Source organism: Panthera pardus, unplaced genomic scaffold (genome assembly GCF_024362965.1).
Source record: "Panthera pardus isolate Hobbes unplaced genomic scaffold, ASM2436296v1 HiC_scaffold_12, whole genome shotgun sequence".
NCBI classification, from domain to species: domain Eukaryota; kingdom Metazoa; phylum Chordata; class Mammalia; order Carnivora; family Felidae; genus Panthera; species Panthera pardus.
Window position 1 is genome coordinate 46255403 of NW_026526677.1, and position 19330 is coordinate 46274732.

Here is a 19330-nt window from a genome sequence, read left to right on the forward strand (position 1 = left end):
CATGGACTGGAGTCAGGATCATCCTGAATTAGCCATGCAAAAGGATCTATGGACAGTGAACTACAAACCCAGAAGTCAAAGTGTGGGGATGAGCGAGAACATCCAAGGAGGGTGTGTTGGGAAAGGTGCCCGACAGTCTCACCCTGCTTCCCTGGTGCCTGGCACGTGTCGGGGGCACAAATGTTTGCTGAATAAGATTCACGTGGCTGATCAGACAGACTGATGAACACCCTCAAATTTCCACACAGCCACCTACTGTGTGCAGAAATCCCGAGCCGGCTCCAGCAACTGAGGCAGGAAGAACCCCCGTCAGTCCCCTCCTGGCAGGGTAGTTTTGCCCAAGGTCCCCTAAGACACCTGACTAGAACTGTTCTAGAAGCCATTCCCTCTTTAACAGTTCCCAGTTAAAAAAAAAAAAAAAAAAAAAAAGGAAGCTGCTTCCTCCCTCCAAATCATAGATGACTCTTCTCCTGGTTTCCAGTTACATATGCATTAGTCATTTTTATATTTTATGATTAAGGTAAAACTCCGAGGGGAAAGAATATCGGGGGAGGGTCTTTTGAGCACACAACAAAACTAGAAACCTTTTATCAAAGAAAGCGCAATATCGGCCTTCTCTTAGCTCTCCAGCGTTTAAAACAAAAGCAGATTTTGAATTATGGGAATTTCTCCGCTCTGCCTGCAAGAAAAATGCTATTAGGTAGCTTGTCTTCCGTTTTTCTCTCAGTGAAAACACCTGAGGAGGTCTTCCAACGGTTCTAGATTACAGGACAGGGCTGCTGTCCCCTCAGCTGACGGGGTTCTAACTCTAACCACCGTGGTCTCCCAAAGGCTGGGAGATGAAACGGCACCCCACGGAGAATGGGTTCAAAGAGATTCCACCAAAGGAAGCTTGGCTCACAATGGTTTCAATGGTTCGCAATCAGTTCGCCCCCAGGACATCTCCAGCCACGGGGACGGGTGATCTGAAAACGGAGCATATCAAAATGCTATTGATAAGCTAAATTACCAGACAGCTTATCTGAGGCCCACATCCGCCATATGGTGCCCCAACTTCTGCCGCCTGTTGCTGCCGCAACAATAGGCGCGCCTGCCCAGAAAGCAGCTTCGGACAGAAACCCGGCAGCAGCGGCATGTGGGGCGGCTACTGTGTTTACAATTTATTTTGTGCCATTAGCTGCGTGCCTCCCCCGAACCCCGTAGAGACCAGAAACACAGCACACGTTCAATGTCAAAAAGACGCGTTACCTACAGGCCACGCGCGTGCACGCCGCGCGCGCAGGTATACATCAGGTGAACAGAACAAACCAGAAGTCAACCCCAGAAATGGAGCTGCCTGGTGGGGGAGGGCGGGTCAGGCAGGCTCCCGGCTGGAGCTCCAAGCAGACAATGCGCTTTTCTCAAAACACTCGGGCGGGCGGGCCTCGGGGAGTGGCTATTTAAAACACTTGGCTCCTTTTATTTCACCACCGTGGAAGTGAATTCGGCTCTTAAGTGCCAGAGCAAATGAAGTCATTTGGTTTCTGCGGGCTCCCTTTGCATTTCAGCAGAAGTCAGGCTGGACGAAAGTCGGAAGGTCCAGCTGAAGTTGTTCTTTCTTCCAATTAAAATTGATTCCACAGAGGATTTGGCGCCTGGGCTTCATTAGCTTTTTTTTTTTCTTGGAAAAGGCACTAAGCTCATAGAAAATTTAAAGGACACAAGACCGTGGAATGAATGCTGTCAAAGATGACTCCTGTCACAGAATGCCATCAAGTTGAGACGCAAAGTCGAACAAATGAGATCACCTTCTAAAGGCTTGGTTGGTATCACAGCTTAATGGGGATTTTCGGCAAATGAATTCGTAAGATTTCCGCATTTAGTTTCTTTCTACTCTGTAAAGAGGTTCCTATCTTCACAGAGGTTATATCATTAATGGTAATAAAATATTCACTTATTTGGTTTATCTATTTGGGCAAAGACACTGGTCTTCAAAGGGAACTCAGCAACACACAGCATCTGGTTATGCAAAAATGTACAAGATGCAGGTCTGGAAACAGGGCAAAGCAAAAAGAAAAAAAAAAGACAGTCAACCTAACATTCAGATCTAGTTATCTATTATGGAAAGGTGCTCATCTCAACCCCCCCAATTACCAACACCTTAGCAGACAACATTCTCGGATGAAGTTTTCAAATTTTCTTAAACACTCTCAGTTTAAAAAAAAAAAAAATCTCCTTTCAAGTTAAATGGAGATTGCACTTGAACTCCATCCAAGAGCGGAGCTGAACTGAATTATGATAATTAGAAAGCTGTGCCTATAAAAAAGCGGCGCAGTTCATGCATTTTTTTTTTAAAAGTTCATGCCAGAGAATATAAGTTCAATATGTTCTCACATAATTAACATTTCCCACCATTAGCAGCAGTGTTTCAGTTTATATATCAGTAAAAACAACAGCACTCGTCATTGCTGTATATTCCCAGTCAAGAGTGTTTCAGTCACTTTGCACATACATCTAAATCTGTCAGAGGCCTAAAAGCAACCAGAATTCCCCACTGGAGACGATGGTGGTGCTTAACTTGTTCATTAGTAAGCTCCTTTTTTTTTCTTTTCAACCCATTTTCCAATGCTGGGCTCTGTTCCCCAAACTAGAACTGCTAATAAAATCCTAGGACACAGCCTTAAAAACTAATGTGAAAAGGGGCAGAAAGCACTGCATGAGGATAGCAGCTATTGATGGGGAAAGTAAATTTGCAGGGGTGGGGGCAGATACAGCCAGGATGGAGACTTCCCTTGGCCTACCCCAAAATAGAAAAGACCAGCCTCTAGGATCCCCCTCCCCTCTTTCCAATCAGAAGACAGACAAGTGGTTTCACCATTAGCGAGGACTCCCAGACTATGGAAACTACTTTCTGAGAACCCTCCCAACCATGCAAAAAGCCAGTGGACAGAACTTGAGAGCCGAGAGGGACCCACCCTGTAAGAAACACCATCCTCAAAACCCACCCTTCAGGGCATCCCATTCGGTTTCACTAAAATAAAAATACATATTTCAAAATGTTCTTACTAGGCACCACTAGGAAGACTGAATGTATCTGAAGAGGTGACTGAATTTCAGCTAGGAGTTCAAATATGGAATAGGGTCAAGGAAGCTTATGAAGAGAACCTTAACGGGTTGGGGACTCTCAATAGCTCACAGCTTTGAAACAAAAGAAAATCAAAACACTCCAGATATTTCGATCCAAATACTCTACGGTTCCGCAAACTATCCCAGAAGAGGGAAGACTCAAACTTCCCAGATCTCAAAACCATGTAGTAATTACAATACAAGGGGGACTAAACTGCTATTTGTCAAAAAGCCCAACCCTGAAACATTAAGGGCTTCAGATGGACCTGAATTACCTGATTTTATCACCCTTGTGAATATGAAAGAATCAAATGCATCACTGATACTGTTCAAACCTGACTTGGGATCTAACTGAAACACCACCGGGTAATCTGTGACTTCTGCAGATAAAATGAGAAACAGCACCAGGCAGCTATAAAAGATTATTCTAGCTATTGGTCAGTCCCCAATACCAACAGCCCAGCAGCACAGCCCAAGTTTGTCAAAGGGCAATATATTAGCTTACAATATACTTCCCGACCCCGACCCACCCCCCACCCTGAGTTCAGAAGTAGGACACTAGCCTCTGCAGTTCCAGTCACTGAACTCTAAAGAGGAAGCTGCAATGCGTGCCTTTATCAGCAGAAAGGTGGGCTCTGATTTCCCTGCAGTTCTACAGAAAAAGCTCAACGCTTGCTCTGACCAGTATCCTCCAGTCTTTGGGGGAAAAAAAAAAACAGACCTAAAAAAAAGTTTTATGACTAAATGGATCCAAACTGTAGACCCAGCTTTCACTCAGCAGTGTTTTTTATTCTTTCACAATCTCTTTATTGGGAACAAGTCAATGTGCCTAAAATACAAGCTTAGAAGTGTTACCTACCTACTGTCCACATGTGGACACTGGCTCATACATGCAGTTATCTGCACCAACCTTTTGAGTGATAGAACACCACAATTTTCATTTGCAGTCAGTATAATTATGCTCGCAATTAACATGTAATAATACATGACATGAAAGAAAAGTAATCCCACAGATGCACAGACTCTTGTTCGACCACCACGTCACACTGATCCATTTCTAAAACAAGGAACCTTAAAATATTGTTAATGGCACAGCTCATTTCTTCAAAGGCCTATCTAACATTTGGGACCTACAGTCTCTATTCCTGTTACATACTTTTCTACTGAAGATGTAACAAATATGATCTAGAAAATGATACACATATATTCTTCTTCAGCTGTCCCATTAAGAAATGCCTTCCTATACTTGTTCTGCAGTATCAGAATTCAAAACGCTTTCTAAATCACTGAAGCTCAAGCAGCAAAAAAAAACAGAACACCTTTTTCCTTTTGATCTGCTTGTCCTTTTTCTAAATAAAAGGGAACATTAATCCCCAAAGTGAGTATCCAAATACATAATTCCTGCTGTATAAAGACAGAGAGGTAGAGGAAAAGGGAAAGAGAAGAAGCTGACTTCTCCCATGGTGCCCTCCCCCCACCCCCGCCGCCCCGCCCCAAACCTGCCCTTAACAGATAATTAGTTTGCCGCTAGGGCCTAAGCACACATAGTGCCGCAATGCAAAAAGCGCCTCTCCATGAGAAATTTGTTTCAATCCGGCTCAAACTAAACTAGGTTGCCATCCCTCTTTAAATTAAATTTCATTAAGGATATATGGTGGTGAGTCCTGGTTTATGTTTGGGGAAAAGGGGGGAAAAAAAACCCTCCATCAATTTCTCAAGCATGTTCTCTGGATGGAGTTCTATTTCTTACTTTACGAAAGATCACAGAGACGAGGAGTCTATACAAAGATTCTTTCCTATATTTTTAAAATCTTACTGTCAAGGCAGAGTCACTTAGTTTTGTTTGAAAATTGTAAAAAAACAAAGGAAGGGGGGGAAGATATTAAACTACGACCCTAAAACTGCAGACCAAATAATACTTACCATTAAAGTAAAAATAAAATGGTCTACACACTGGCACTTTTATACCATCAGCAAGAAACAGTAATGGATACAGCTTATCAGTCCATTTTTTTTTATATACCAACAACAAATCAAAGAATTATAAACCCTGTTTAAAACCTGAAACCTGAGAGCTCAACACTGAGTTGCACATACAAAATACTAAACAAAAATATCTGTGCCCATTTATGGAAATATTGAGATTAGAAAAATAAGTTTTTCCCCCCAAAACATAATCAACAATTCAAAACCTCACTGTTAACAAAGGTTCAACTAATCCATTTGTCTTTCCTGAGTCACTTTATAATTAGTTCCACTGTTTCCTTCTGAAGAGGAAAGATTCTTACCAAAGTTGGATTTAAGTCCGGCCCTAAAGATCCTGCTATCTACAAAAGGGCACAAACCCAAGAGTCAAAGGATGAAGCACTAGGCACAGCCTGAGCTATGCTCCCCAACCAGTGCCTCAGAGTACCCTGGCGGAGAAACCCCCGGGCACCACACGCCAGCAAGAGTCACTGCAGAGACAGAAGCCCACACTGCCTGCTCTGATCACATGTTCCACAAGGGATCCGTCTATTCAGGTAACCACCTGCAGGCACCCAGCACACCACAAGCGATCAGACCAGCAAAACTTCCAGAAACAATCAAGGAGAAGGGTGGGGAGGGAGAAACTTGTGGTTGCCCTGAACTGTTAGTGTTCTGCTCCTCTGCAATATCTGTAGTATTTTAATTTTTTGTTTGTTTGTTTAACCATTTTGAAATCTGATAGGTTTTGCAGACCTTTCTGTCCCAGGACCTGGGCTCCCTCCAAGGCACTGTTTTTAAAACAGGCCTTTTTACATGACCCTCTCCTGGAACATCATCCGTCTCTAAGTTTCCAGCGCTTACGGAGGTCAATTTTCATTTCTGCAAATCACAGACAGTCACTTGCTTCTGAGAAGTTAACAAGCCTCCTGAGAAATGCTGGTGGCTGCTATTTCATTGTTTCATAAATATTTTTATACAGTGACACGATTCAGCTTTAAATAAATCTTTAAAAAGAAAGACAATTAAAAAGCAGAGAAAATTATGATCTGGATTTTATTTATTTTCGTGGGAGGAGAATAAGGGAAGTGTGAGCCCTCCATTGTTTTCAACTCTTTTAAAATGTTGCTTCAGTTTTGCTTTTTTTTTTTTTAATATACAAATGCATTTTAGAAAAAAGAAACTCATAGAAGTTGAACTTTCTTGAAAGCGGGCCTCTGGACTTTTGAAAACAAGTGTTGCTGCTACGAACAAAGACTAGAAGTACACCCTGATTTTCTCCTCTCCTGGGGATCATTTCTCTTCCAATAAACAAACAAATCCCCCAGTATTTCCTACCGAAGGGAAGTTTTCCAGGGAGAGTCTCCTCCAGGGTTTGGTGGTAACTGCGACTCAGTCTTTTTTGGACACAATGTTTCTGCTGACTCCTGAAAATTTTCCACTTGAATGTGCAATGAAGCGGCGGCGGCGGCGGCAGCAACAGTCCTGGAGAAGCGGCAAAGGCGACCGTGCCTTCTTTCATCTTTGAGAAGGAGCGAACCCCCGCCAGCAGCACGAGTCGGCGCGGACCCCGGGCCGGCCTCGGGGGGTCCCGGCGCCCGGGGTGGGTTGGGGGGGGGGGGGGCGGTGGGGTTGGGGGGAGGCGGCCGGCTGCGGGCTCCCAGGCGGCGCCGGAGGCTCTCCCCGCCCGCGCCCGCTCCGAACTTCTGACTTCCCCGAGAAAACCGTGCAAACTGCCCGAGGGTGTGAGGGTGTGTGCGTGTGCGCGCGTGCGGGCGGGCGAGGGGGGCGAGGGGGGCGCGGCGCGGCCGGCCGCCTCCAGGGCCGCCGCCGGGGGCCGCCTGTTGCCGCGCGGGCTCCGCAGCGCGCGGCCCAACTTGGCGTCCCGGCAACTCGCGCGGCGGCGCCCGGCCGCTCACCTTGAACGGGGCGCGGGGGCCCGGCCCCGGCCCTTCGCGCGCCCGCCCGCCGCACACAAAGCGGAGCCGCGAGAGAAAGAGCGGCCCGAGCGGGACGCGCCGCCGGCCCCCCGCCCCCGGCGCCCCGCGCGCCGCCCGCCCGCACCCTGCATCAGCCCCGCGCGCCAACTTACCTCGGCGAAGGGAGCCGCCGCAGCGCCCGGCGAGTCCGAGGCAAACTTCGGCGCCGGTTCCCCCGCCCGCAGCTCGGTGCCCGGCTCCCTCCCCGGCTCCCGGTCCCCGGGCCGGGCCACCCCACCCCTGCCTAGCACCGCTCCTGCCCCGGGGCCGGCTGGGCGCACTGGGCTGCTGCCCGCGGCTCCGGGCAAAGGCGGACGGGGTGGGGGGGTTTCACTGCATGGCCTGTCCCCGGACGCGGCCGCCCCGGGCCCGGGCCCCGCCGCGCGAACCGGCCCGCAGGGTGGAAGCGAGTCTGCAAAGTGCTTGGTGGGCGCCCGCGGCGGGCGGCGGGGCCGCGGCGGCGGCTGCAGAGGCTCGGCTCGGCTCGGGCGGCGCGGCGCGGCGCGAGCGATGCTAAGAATGTTCGGAATGAGGACAGGAATGAAATGAACGCCAGGACCGAACTCGCTCCGGAGGGGTGGGGCCTCGGTGACGTCATGCGGCCTGCCGCCCGGGGCCGGGGGCGGGGCCTGCCGCCGCCGGTGACGTCATGGGGATTCGGGGCGGGCCCGGCTCGGCCGCCTAGCCGTTGGGGCGCGGGCTCCCCCGGCAGGGGCGGCGGGGCGGAGCCTCGCGCCCACGGGGGAGCGGGGCGCGCGCGGGAGCCGCCCTGCCCCCTCCCGGCGCGGGCCTGGGCTTTGTCCCGAGCAGGGCGGGGCGGCGGGGAGGAGGGCGGGGAGGAGGCGCCCGCGCCCGCGCGGAGAGCTCTGGAACCCTGGGTTCCCTCCTCCCGGCGGGCGCCGAGGCCGGAGCTGCGCGCGCCGCGCCTGCCCTGCCTCAGTTTCCCTCGTCCGGGGCGCGGAAGCTCGACGGGCCGCTGAGAGCGCTCCGAGACTCGCGGAGGTCTGCAAGTTCGGAGAAGAGAAGTTTCTTTTCTGGAAATTCGGTGGTGGTTCTCCAGCGCCGTGGAAGCCTTCCGGGAGCCGGATTCCCAGCCTGCCATGTCTTCCCCTCTTTCACTTTAAAAGTTCGGAGCGCTCGTTCCAGTCGAAGTCGGCCCTTTTGTTGGGAAGCGAAACCTGTAGCATAGCCGAGAAAGTGTAATTACAGAGTTCGTGATAACCCTGCCCTGCTAGCACGGTCCTCTCCAACTTGCCCAAAAAGCTAAGCCCACTCCTCCTTGCGGGTTGTCCTCTCCGAAAGTAATGGATCAGGTAAAAATTCCTCGAGTTTTTAAAATGTTACATCCGGTAACTTCAGGTCACCGCTTTTGTGTGTGTGGATAAACTTCACTTCTATAATAAAAATAATTTTAACGCTACCTTCGGAGGCGCGAAAGTGACGTAGCAGACCCGGTGGCAAGACAGCTAGGCAAGTCGGCCTTCTGTGGCAGAACGGTCTATCAAGTGCTGGGCAACAGGTAACTGTCAGTGAAGTTTCTGGAAGATCAATGTAATGAAGCAATTCCTGCATTGTTGCCGTCTTTCCTTCTAAGCTCTTTGCTCTCCTTTCCAGCTGAGGTCCCAGGATAAACAATGGCGCCTATTTTATGTGTCCCCAAGTCCCCTAAATATGCGTAACTGAGGGAAGCAGGATATGACTTGCTGTGGCACATTTTCTACAAAACCTAACTTTTACTAATGTTTTTCACTTGAAATTTTGGTTGCGATCATTGAAGATTCGCATGTTGTAAAAAGTAATAGTGCAAAGAAATCTTTTGTTCACTTTGCCCAGTTCTCCCCAACCGTCATGTCTTCCAAAAGTATCCTGTATCACAATCAGGATGTTGACATCGATCCAATCCACCGGTCTTAGTGACATTTCCCCAGTCTTCACTGTACTCATTTGTGGGTGCCGTACACCCACAATTTCCGTGTATTTCCGTACAATTTTCTCACTTGTGTAGGTATCCACCACCCCAGGCAGGTACTCACGTATTTGATCTCATGTATTTTATCTTTTTTGCATGCAATAAGATGATATAATGAGGGTTAAAATAGCGACCCCAGCCACCTTAGCACTGGTTTTTTTGGAAGTGTGTTAGAAAAACATAATTAACTTGGCATTAAAACTGCCCCAGGCATATCCCTCTCCAAATATCATCTTCTAAAAGCACCAGAGTTGGACGGCGGTGCAAGCCAGACCATAGGGCTGCTCAACCACTGTTGGCCCAGTGCACCTGACCACTTTTCAGACTCCAGCTCCCATCTCCCAGCCACCTGGCAACATAAAGCATTCCATCTCTTACTGAATTAAGAGTAAAAGTACCTTGGCCTGGAATTCAAAGTTCTTCATGACCAATATTTTCTCCGACTTCTCCCATTTACATGGATGTTTCTTGAGACTTATCTTAAAAACCTCTTCTAGGAAGACTGCCCAACTAGGTATTTCCTCCCCAGGACCCTCAAAGCTACTTGCTCCAGACACACTATTGTATTCTGTTAACGGTGTATTGGGCTGCCCCCATATCTGAGCCCTTAAAAGGAGACTGGGTCTCATTTAGCTAAGTGTATGCTGTCTGGGACCTACACACAAATGGGAATAACTCTTGTCCCTACACACATTTTCACTCTCCTCAGCCACCCACTGGTCAGCACATGGGACCTATGGATGTAGGACCCAGCAGCTGTTCAACCCCAGCATCCGAGGGCAGGAACAGTAACTGCCACCGGCCAAAATGACAGCAACTAAACATGTACTACACCCATACTCAGCACTTGGCATTTTGAATTGGCCATCTCAAGCCTCATGGCACCTGAGGTAACCATTAGTAGCCCAGTTTATACAGGTGAGGACCTGAGGTATAGGAAGTTTACATGACTCACCCAATGATCCACGGTCAGGAGAGAATAGAGCCAAGACCTAAATTCCCTCCGACTTCAGCCCATGTTCAAAATCACTGATCCTACTGCTCCCCAAACTAACGTGGATATATAACAAAGCAATCAGATGCCAGGCACTTTTCTAAATACTTTCCATTCATTATCTCATTGTAATCCCCACGTCATCCCATGAGATAGGTACTCATTATTTTCATTTTGTAGATTAGCAAACAGAGGACCAGAACAGAGAGGTGAAATAATTTGGTTGAGATACAGCTAGAAAGTACGGAGTGAGGATCCAAACCCAGGCAGTCCAGCGCCATGTTTCAGGCTCTTAACCTTCTACTTAGTCGCTCAAATGCAGTGCGGTGCAAAAGATCAACCACATGTAGGGGTGATCCACCCTGAGATGTAACAATTATATGTATCACCTATGATGAAAGAGAGTTTGTTACTCCCAAGTCTTAACAAAACAACCTAACTGGTAACACGTAAGAGAAACAGTGACCCACTTAATGGTAACATGTTAAGCTAGAAAGGAGAGCTGACCCCTTAGAACCTACTTAAGGAAGCACCTGGCTCAGAAAGACACTGCTTAGAAAACAAGATGTGTTATTTAATAGTAAAGATATAGTTTGTCTCATTTCTGATGCAGTTGAGCAACTTACAGTAGGGTAAGTTGGTATAACCTCTTTGGGGAGGTTTGGTAGTAACTAGTGAAGTTGAAGAGATGCGTACTCTATGACCCACAAGCTCCTCTTAGGAATACAGCCAAGAGAAACTCAGGTGTGTGTGCACTAGGACACACGTTCAAGAATGTTGGGGGGGGGGGCATTTTTGTAATAACCCCAAACAGGAGGGGGCCTAGCTGGCTTAGTTGGTAGAGCATCTGGCTCTTGATCTTGGGGTTGTGAATTCAAGCCCCACATTAGACATAGAGATTACTTTTTTAAAAATTAAATAGATATATATTTTTTTTTTTAATAGAGAATCAGGGCACCTGGGTGGCTCAGTTCGTTAAGCGTCCTACTCTTGATCTCAGCCCAGGTCATAATCTCATGGTTCGTGGGACAGAGCCCTGCATCAGGCTCCATGCTGACAGCACGGAACCTGCTTAAGATTCTCTCTCTCCCTCTACCCTGTTCCCCCCGCTCACTCTCTCATAATAAATAAGTAAACTTTTTTTTTTAAATAGAGGATCACAAACTTAAAAAAAAAAAAAAACAAAACAAGAAAGAACCCATATGTCCACTAATAGCAGAAAGAATAAATAAATTGTGATATAATTATACAGTGGAATAGTATACAGGGTTGACAATAAATGAGGCCCATGCAACATGAATGATGCTAAAAAATATACTGTGGAGTGAAAGAAGCATGAAATAAAAGAATCCATATAGTATAATTGTGCTTATATAAAGTTCAAAAACAAGTAAAATTTAACAGCATTGTCTGGGGATATATACATAGGTGGTAAAACTGGAAAGAAAAAAAATAGAACGTGAATTACCAACAAATCTGGGATAGTGCTTACCACGAGGAATAGGGCATTGGGACAAAGAAAAGAAATACGAGAGGAGACTTCTGAAATGTAGGCAATGTTATATTTTTGTCTGGTTACATGGATGTTAACTATAATGATCCATTAAGTTTTGTACAGTAGTCCCCCCCCCCCCTTATCTAAGGGGAGACATTCTAAGACCCTAGTGGAGGACTGAAGCCATGGATAGTGCTGAGCACTCTATATACTATGTTCCTTTACATATGTACCTATGATAAAGTTTGATTTATAGATTAGGCACAGTAAGAGACTCACAATAGTAATAAAATGCAACAATGATAACGATACACTGTAATGAAAGCTACGTGAATGTGGTCTCTCTTGCTCTCTAAATATCTCCTACTGCACTCACCCTTCTTCTTGCGATGGTATAAGAAGGTAAAAATGAACCTGTGTTGAGGTAAAACGAGGTGATTGACCCAAGCATTGGGACACAGTGCTAGGCTACTACTGCCCTCCTGATGATGGGATCATCTGCTTCAGGACCACAGGTGAACTTGGGTCACTGAAACCTCAGACACCAAAACCATGGATAAGGGCGGACTTCTTTTAGGAACTCCTTTCTAGGTATCTGTTGTATTTCACAATTTTTTAAAGTTAAGAATAGGGGCGCCTGGGTGGCTCAGTCAGTTAAGCGTCCAACTTCAGCTCAGGTCATGATCTCACGGTTTGTGAGTTCGAGCCCCACGTCAGGCTCTATGCTGACAGCTCATAGCCTGGAGCCTGCTTCAGATTCTGTCTCTCTCTTTCTGCCCCTCCCCTGTTCACATTCTCTCTCTCTCACTCTCTCTCTCTCTCTCTCTCTCTCTCAGAAACAAACATTAAAAAATGTTTAAATAAAGTTGAAAATAAACATTAAAAAAAAAAAAGCTGCTCATATTCCAGGGCTTCCCATGTGCCCAGGGCTTGATCTGGTTCTGAATCTCATCCCCTCACATTTTCATATCTTTTCCATGTACACCATTCCCTCTTATCCAGACCACAAACTTCACTCTCTATGGGATCCTTTCTTTCAGCATGTAAACAGAGGTCTGCCTCCCATCTTAAAAACAATGACAAAAAAATGACCTTCTACTGCCCCAACCTTCTGCCCTCTCCTCCCTTTCTCAACTGAACTAGGAATTGTCTGACCTCATCTCCATTAACTCCCACTATTCTTCGACACTCTCCATTCAGGCTCATGTCTCCATCACGTCTTCCCTCAAAACAGATGTTTTTCTAGCCCTCATGACTCAGTTTATTTAGTTCAGTGGGCCTTTGATTCACCCCATCTTGGGTTATTTGACATGGTTGATTATCACCTCTCTGAAACCATCTCTCTCCCTGGCACAATCTCCTGGTTTCCCCTACTCCTCTGTTGTATCTCACTGTCCTTCGCTGGCCCATTCTCCTGTAGCTAGCTGTTAAATTGTGTAGTTCTAGATCCTAGGTTTTCTTCCATTCTGACTTTACATCCGATCTGCAGCTAATTCTAGCTAATCTATTCCATTCATTTCAATTATTATGTGTTTGCTGTTGTCTTACAACCATGCACATGCAAATCCATATCTCTCCTTGGAGTTCTAGAGGTGTATATCTAATGTCCTGTTGGACAACATCATCTGGGTCTCTTACAAGCCTGTCAAACAACCTGTCCAAAACCATGGTCTTCCACTATGAGTATGGTCCTCATTGGGTGTTTCCTATCTCTAGGAAAAGCACCAGAAACCAAGCTGTTAGGGCTTCATACATTCTCTACGTGCTAAAAACTCTTCAAGAGTGCCCTACCACATTTAGGAGAAGTCATTCTCTGGCTCTGCATGATCTAACCCCTCCCTGCCTTTTCAGTCATCTTGCATCTCTGCCTGTGAACTGTGTGCTCCTAGCACCCTGGATAACTTTTAGTCCTTAAACCAATCACTTGCTCACAGGGTCCTTGTTTGTGTTATGACAGCTCTTTAGAATATCTTCCTCTCTGGGGTGTCTGGGTGGCTCAGTCAGTTAAGCGTCCGACTTCAGCTCAGGTCATGATCTCCTAGTTTGTGAATTCAAGCCCCATGTTGGGCTCTGTGCCGATGGCTCAGAGCCTGGAGCTTGCTTTGAGTTCTGTGTCTCCCTCTCTCTCAGCCCCTCCCCTGCTCACACTCTCTCTCTCTCTCTCTCGAAAATAAATAAGCATTAATTTAAAAAAAAATATCTTCCTCTGCTCTTTATTTTTTCTCCTGTTTTTCTTGGTACCCCAAACTTTATCACATGGGTTTTTTTTTTTATTGCATTAGTTACCTAGTGCTGGGTAACAAATATCCCCAAAACTTAATGTCTTAACCCTGTAATAATCATTTATTGTCACTCATCGTATCTACAGGTCAGGCATTTGGGAATGGCTTGGCTAGGTGGTTCTGGTTTGTGGTCTCATGAGACTGTGGTCAGATGTCAGCTGGGAATGCAGTTACCTGAAGGTTTGATTGGGGTTGGAGCTTCCCCTTTAAGACGGTTCATTCAAATGGCTGGCAAGTTGGTGTTGACTGTTGATAAGAGGACTCAGTTTCCCTTTACATAGGCCTCTCCCTATTTCTTGGGCTTTCTCACAACATGGTGACTTGAATTCAAAGCTAAACATTAAGAAAGTGGGAGGAAATGGAGGGGAGGTTGGGGGAAGGAAAGAGAGAAAAAGAAGCTCTATCCTTTTTACGTACTAACTTAAAGTCAAATAATACCACTGCTACCATATTCTATTCATTAGAAGTGAGTCACTAAGATTGGCCCACATTCAATAAGAGAAGAATTAGGTACTGCCTTTTAGAGGCAGAGTGTCAAAAAGTCTGCAAACATATTTTTTAAACATTTTTAAATTTTAGTTAATATACAGGGCAATCCTGCTTTCAGAAGTATAAGTGAGTGATTCACCACTGATATACAACACCCAGCGCTCATCACAAGTGCCCTCCTTAATACCCATCACCCATCTAGCCCATCTCCCACCTGCCTCCCTCCATCAACCCTCACTTTGTTCTCTATCATTAAGAGTCTCTGTGGTTTGTTTCCCTCTCTTCTCTTTTTTGCCCCTTCCCATAGGTCCATCTGTTTTGTTTCTTAAATTCCACATATGAATGAAATCGTGTGATATTTGTCTTTCTCCAACTGACTTATTTCACTTAGCATAATACATGCTAGCTCCATCCACATTATTGCAAATGGCAAGATTTCATTCTTTTTGGTAAGTAATATTCCTGTGTGTGTGTGTGTGTGTGTGTGTGTGTGTATCACATCTTCTTTATCCATTCATCAGTCAATGGACACTTGGGCTATCAGTGTTGATAATACTGCTATAAACATTGGGGTGCATGTACCCCTTTACATTTTTATTTTTGTATCCTTCGGGTAAATACCTAATAGTGCAATTGCTGGGTTGTAGGGTAGTTCTATTTTTAATTTTTTGAGGAACCTCCCCCATACTGCTCTCCAGAGTGGCTGCACCAGTTTGCATTTCCACCAACAGTGCAGGAGGGTTCCCCTTTCTCCTTGTCCTCACCAACACCTGTTGTTTCTTGTGTTGTTAATTTAGCCATTCTGACACGTGTGAGGTGGCATCTCATTGTGGTTTTGGTTTGTGTTTCCCTGATGATGAGTGATGTTGAGCATCTGTTCATGTGTCTGTCAGACATCTGGATGTCTTCTTTGGAAAAGTGTCAACATATTTTAAAAATCATACCACCTGGGGCGCCTGGGTGGCTCAGTCAGTTAAGCGGCTGACTTCGGCTCAGGTCATGATCTCACGGTCCGTGAGTTCGAGCCCCGCGTCGGGCTCTGTGCTGACAGCTCAGAGCCCGGAGCCTGTTTCAGATCTGTGTCTCCCTCTCTCTGACCCTCCCCTGTTCATGCTCTGTCTCTCTCTGTCTCAAAAATAAATAAACATTAAGAAAAATTAAAAAAAAAAATCATACCACCTGTACTCTTCCTTCCTGCCGTTATCACACTCTGTAATTTTATATAGCACAATTATATTATAAAGATGCAATATATACTTTGCAATTATTTGGTTAATGTCTATCTTTACACACTAAAACATAAGGTAGTGAAATAAGCTAGCGGAACAAGAATCATACCTGCTTTGCCTACCATTTTATTCCTAGTACCTGGTACATTAGTTGGCGATCAATGTGTAATAAATATGAATGTTATTCATCATATGAAATGCTTGCAACAGCCCTTTCAGATAGGTATCATTCTTTCCATTTTATAGACGTAAAATTTAAATGCTTGTCTAACTTGCTTAAGGACCAAAGTCTGAATCCAGATCTCTCTGTTGCTAAGCCAGAACTATTTCTAGAACTCTAGACTTCCTCCTATGACCACAGAAGCTACTTTGGCCTGAGTGCAATGGTCTCCTCAGTTTCCACATTTCCTCTTCAAGAAGCCTTGGGATAGCGAATTCTGCTTCCCAGGTGTAGACAGATTCAAGGACAGGCCTATCCTTAAATACCTATCCAGAATCTAGCCATGAAAAAAAAAATTCTCCAAAATAAGCGATCCTTGTGAGTTTGTTTATCATGAGCAAAATAAAGGGAATGTGAAGTTTCTGAAACTATGAACCTATTCTTGGGAAGGTCCGCCAGAGTAGTCCCTGGGAAAAACTAACACTTACCTGACCCCATGTGTTTCTCCACTCCTGTCCTATCTCTTTCACTAAGAAGAAAAGGGCCATTCAAAAGCTGCTCTGTCCAATGAGGTGACCACTAGTCAGTCATTTGTGGCTTTCAAAATTAATGAAAATTAAATAAGAATTTTAAATTCAGTTCCTAATCACACTAGCCACATTTCAAGTGCTCAAAAGCCACCACGTAGCTATTGGCTCCCATAGTAAAAAGTGCAAATATAGAACACTTGTATCATTACAGAAAATTCTACTCAGCCGAGCTGCCAGAGAACCTGAGTAATCCTAGCCCCAGAGAATTCCAAGGCCATGGGAGAAGGCAAAACCAGGAACGGAGAAATTTATCTACCCCAAAGAGAACCCCAACTCACTCGTGGGCAGTGGTCCCTAGTCATGGGGCCCGGGCACGGATTTGCCTCTGCAGGTCTGCACTCTGTCACCAGGCTTTCTGCCTCTTTCCCATCCATCCTCTGAACTGTTAAACTCACTTTACATAATCACCGTTACTCTCCAAACCAGATCACTCCTTGCCCACTCCCTCAACCCACGGAGCCTAGCCCTAGCCCAGGATAACACATCTTTCACCCTTCTCTCCGCTCCAGACCATTCCTTCTTCCTACTTAGGCCAGTCTCTGTCCCTCCTGTCTCAGAGTATGTGACTTGCCTCCTTCTGAAAGACAAGCGCTCCCCCAACTTCTCCATCAACCTGTGTATCCTGGAATCTGCTCCCCTTCACCTCACTGGAGAACTCACTCCACTAATTTTTCTCTGTCCCTTCATTGTGTCTCATCTTCCCCTCTACCAGCACTGTCTCTCTAGCCTTCACATAGGCATGGCTTCCCCAGTGTTGTCAATAATTTTCACTGATTCTTTAGAACCACCCATCTTGCCCTTTCTTTTCCTACCAATTGGCTCTAGGGAGCTGTCTGCAAAAAAGCTTTACATCCTCATGTAGAGTCCCACCTGGGACCCGGCACTCATCCAACCCAGATGCTTCCCATTTAAGAAAATTTGTTCTGCATACACCCTTCAAAGCTCTCCACAATCAGTCCTTGGCCTCACTTTTTTTTTTTTTAAGACCTAATCTTTTATTTTATATTTTTATTAAGTAAGCTCTACACCCAACGTGAGGCTGGAACTCATGACCCTGACATCAAAAGTCACATACTTTACCTAGGGAGCCAGCCAGGCACCTCACTGGCCTAACGTCTTACCCATTTTTTGTGTTACCTTCTAGCCACACCCGTCTCTTCACCATCCACCACACGTGTCGAAAACATTCCTGCCACTGTATCTTAATCATTATTATTTCTCTTGCCAAAAATACTTCCTCCACATACATCCCTCCACCAATAGAGGCTGAGCTCAAGCCCCACCTTTCTGGTAAAGTCTTTATGATAATAAAAGCTCCTCATGTTTCTCTGACTCCCATCACTGAGCTCAGGCTGCTTGATGCTACTGTGTAGTGTTGTGTGGACCTTCCTCTTCTCCCTCTAGTCGAATTTCAGAATACTTCCTGGCAAGGAATTAGCATTCCCATCTTGGCACTCCCGAGTTTTTAGAAGAATGCAGAATCTTGTGCACAGCGGATATTCAAATAACGGTTGATTGACTCATTCCCAAGACATATCCCATCACCAATTCAAAAGGGGCCAGTGGCATACCAGGGGGCATTATTTCAAATAACCTCTTGGAAAGAATATCCTAAAATGGGGACTGTGAAAGCAATTAGTTATGCAAATGCCCTGAGGAGGAAGCCCGAGCATTCAGAAGTAATACACCTGTTTGGGAGAGCCTGCGAAGACATGTGGGAATGGGAGGGGGAGGAGGGGGGTGGGGTGGGGTTGCAGAACTACACAGCTGGCTCACATCAGGGTCATTATTGATACATTTCAGGGGGGTGAGAAAAAAAAATCTGTGCTGTTTTGGTTTTTCTCCTGAGGGCAAGGAGGCAGTGGGGGAACGTAGGGAGTGGTGATCAAAGGTCAGGAAGGCAGAGAGAAAAAAATGTAGGCTGTGGAGGCAGACAAAATTTGTCCTGGATCTCAGCCTCATTGCTGACTTGATATACAAAAATCGGTAAGTAATCTTTTATTTATTTATTTATTTATTTATTTATTTATTTCTATGTTGCAAAAGAATATTATTGGCCTGAGGAGAGGTTTATGGTGAAAGTGTGGGGGCACCTGGGTGGCTCAGTTGGTTATGCGACCCACTCTTGACTTCGGCTCAGGTCATGGTCCCACAGTTAGTGGGATTGAGCCCCGTGTCAGGCTCGGAGCCTGCTTGGTATCCTCTCTCCCTTCCTCTCTCTCTCTGCCCCTTCCTCTGCTCTCATTCTCTCTCATAATAAATACATTTTTTAAAAAGTATATGTGAATACATATGTATGCACAAAAAAAGAGACCAGAAAGCTACATTCCAAAATATTATAGATTATAGGTGATGTTCTTTTTTCCTCTGGCTTTTTCTGTGTTGCTCAAATTTAAAGTAACTGAATTTTTTAAAAATCTTTTTTTTAATGCTTATTCATTTCTGAGAGAGAGAGAGAGAGAGAGAGAGAGTGAGTGAGAGCAAGCGCGAGAGTGTCAACAGGGAAGGGGCAGAGAGAGAGGGAGACACAGAATCTGAAGCAGGCTCCAGGCTCTGAGCTGTCAGCACAGAGCCTGACAAGGGGCTCGAACTCACAAACTGTGAGATAATGACCCAAGCTGAAGTCAGATGCTTAACTGACTGAGCCACCCAGGCACCCCAATATAATTTCTGTTTCAAGTAGTTTGAATCATTTCGCTGGGTTGAACAGAACATATGTTTTTCTCTCAATAATCTCATATTCAGAAAAGATGAGAGGAAATTGCTGACATGGCACCCCATTACCCTCAAATGTTTTTAATAGTTTATTTTGAAAAAAAGTGTTTTTTGAGAGAGAGACAGAGAGGCAGAGTCTGCGCAGAGGAGGGGCAGACAGAGAGGGAGACACAGAATCTAAAACAGGCTCTAGGCTCTGAGCTGTCAGCACAGAGCCTGACGTGGGGCTCGAACCCACAAGCTGTGAGATCATGACCTGAGCCGAAGTTGAATGCTTAACCGACTGTGTCACCCAGGCGCCCTTAAACATTATTTTAAATGTTTCTCTGAGCCGGAAAGAACTTACTTCATATTTAAT

At 45.8% G+C, this 19330-nt stretch overlaps 1 protein-coding gene across 6 annotated transcripts in view; it reads right to left on the reverse strand.

Moving 5' to 3' along the window:
- The window catches only part of TEAD1 (TEA domain transcription factor 1), a 259738-nt gene extending 252463 nt beyond the window's left edge, over positions 1-7275 (reverse strand). For 5 of the 6 annotated variants that reach the window (XM_019456361.2, XM_019456359.2, XM_019456360.2 and 2 more), the window contains exon 1: positions 7163-7267. The gene's annotated coding sequence lies outside the window, so the exon portion shown is untranslated. Of the gene's footprint in view, positions 1-6408; positions 6556-7162 lie in introns of all 6 variants that reach the window. The other variant, XM_053899973.1, reaches the window with a different exon arrangement.
- Positions 7276-19330: the final 12055 nt, after the last annotated feature.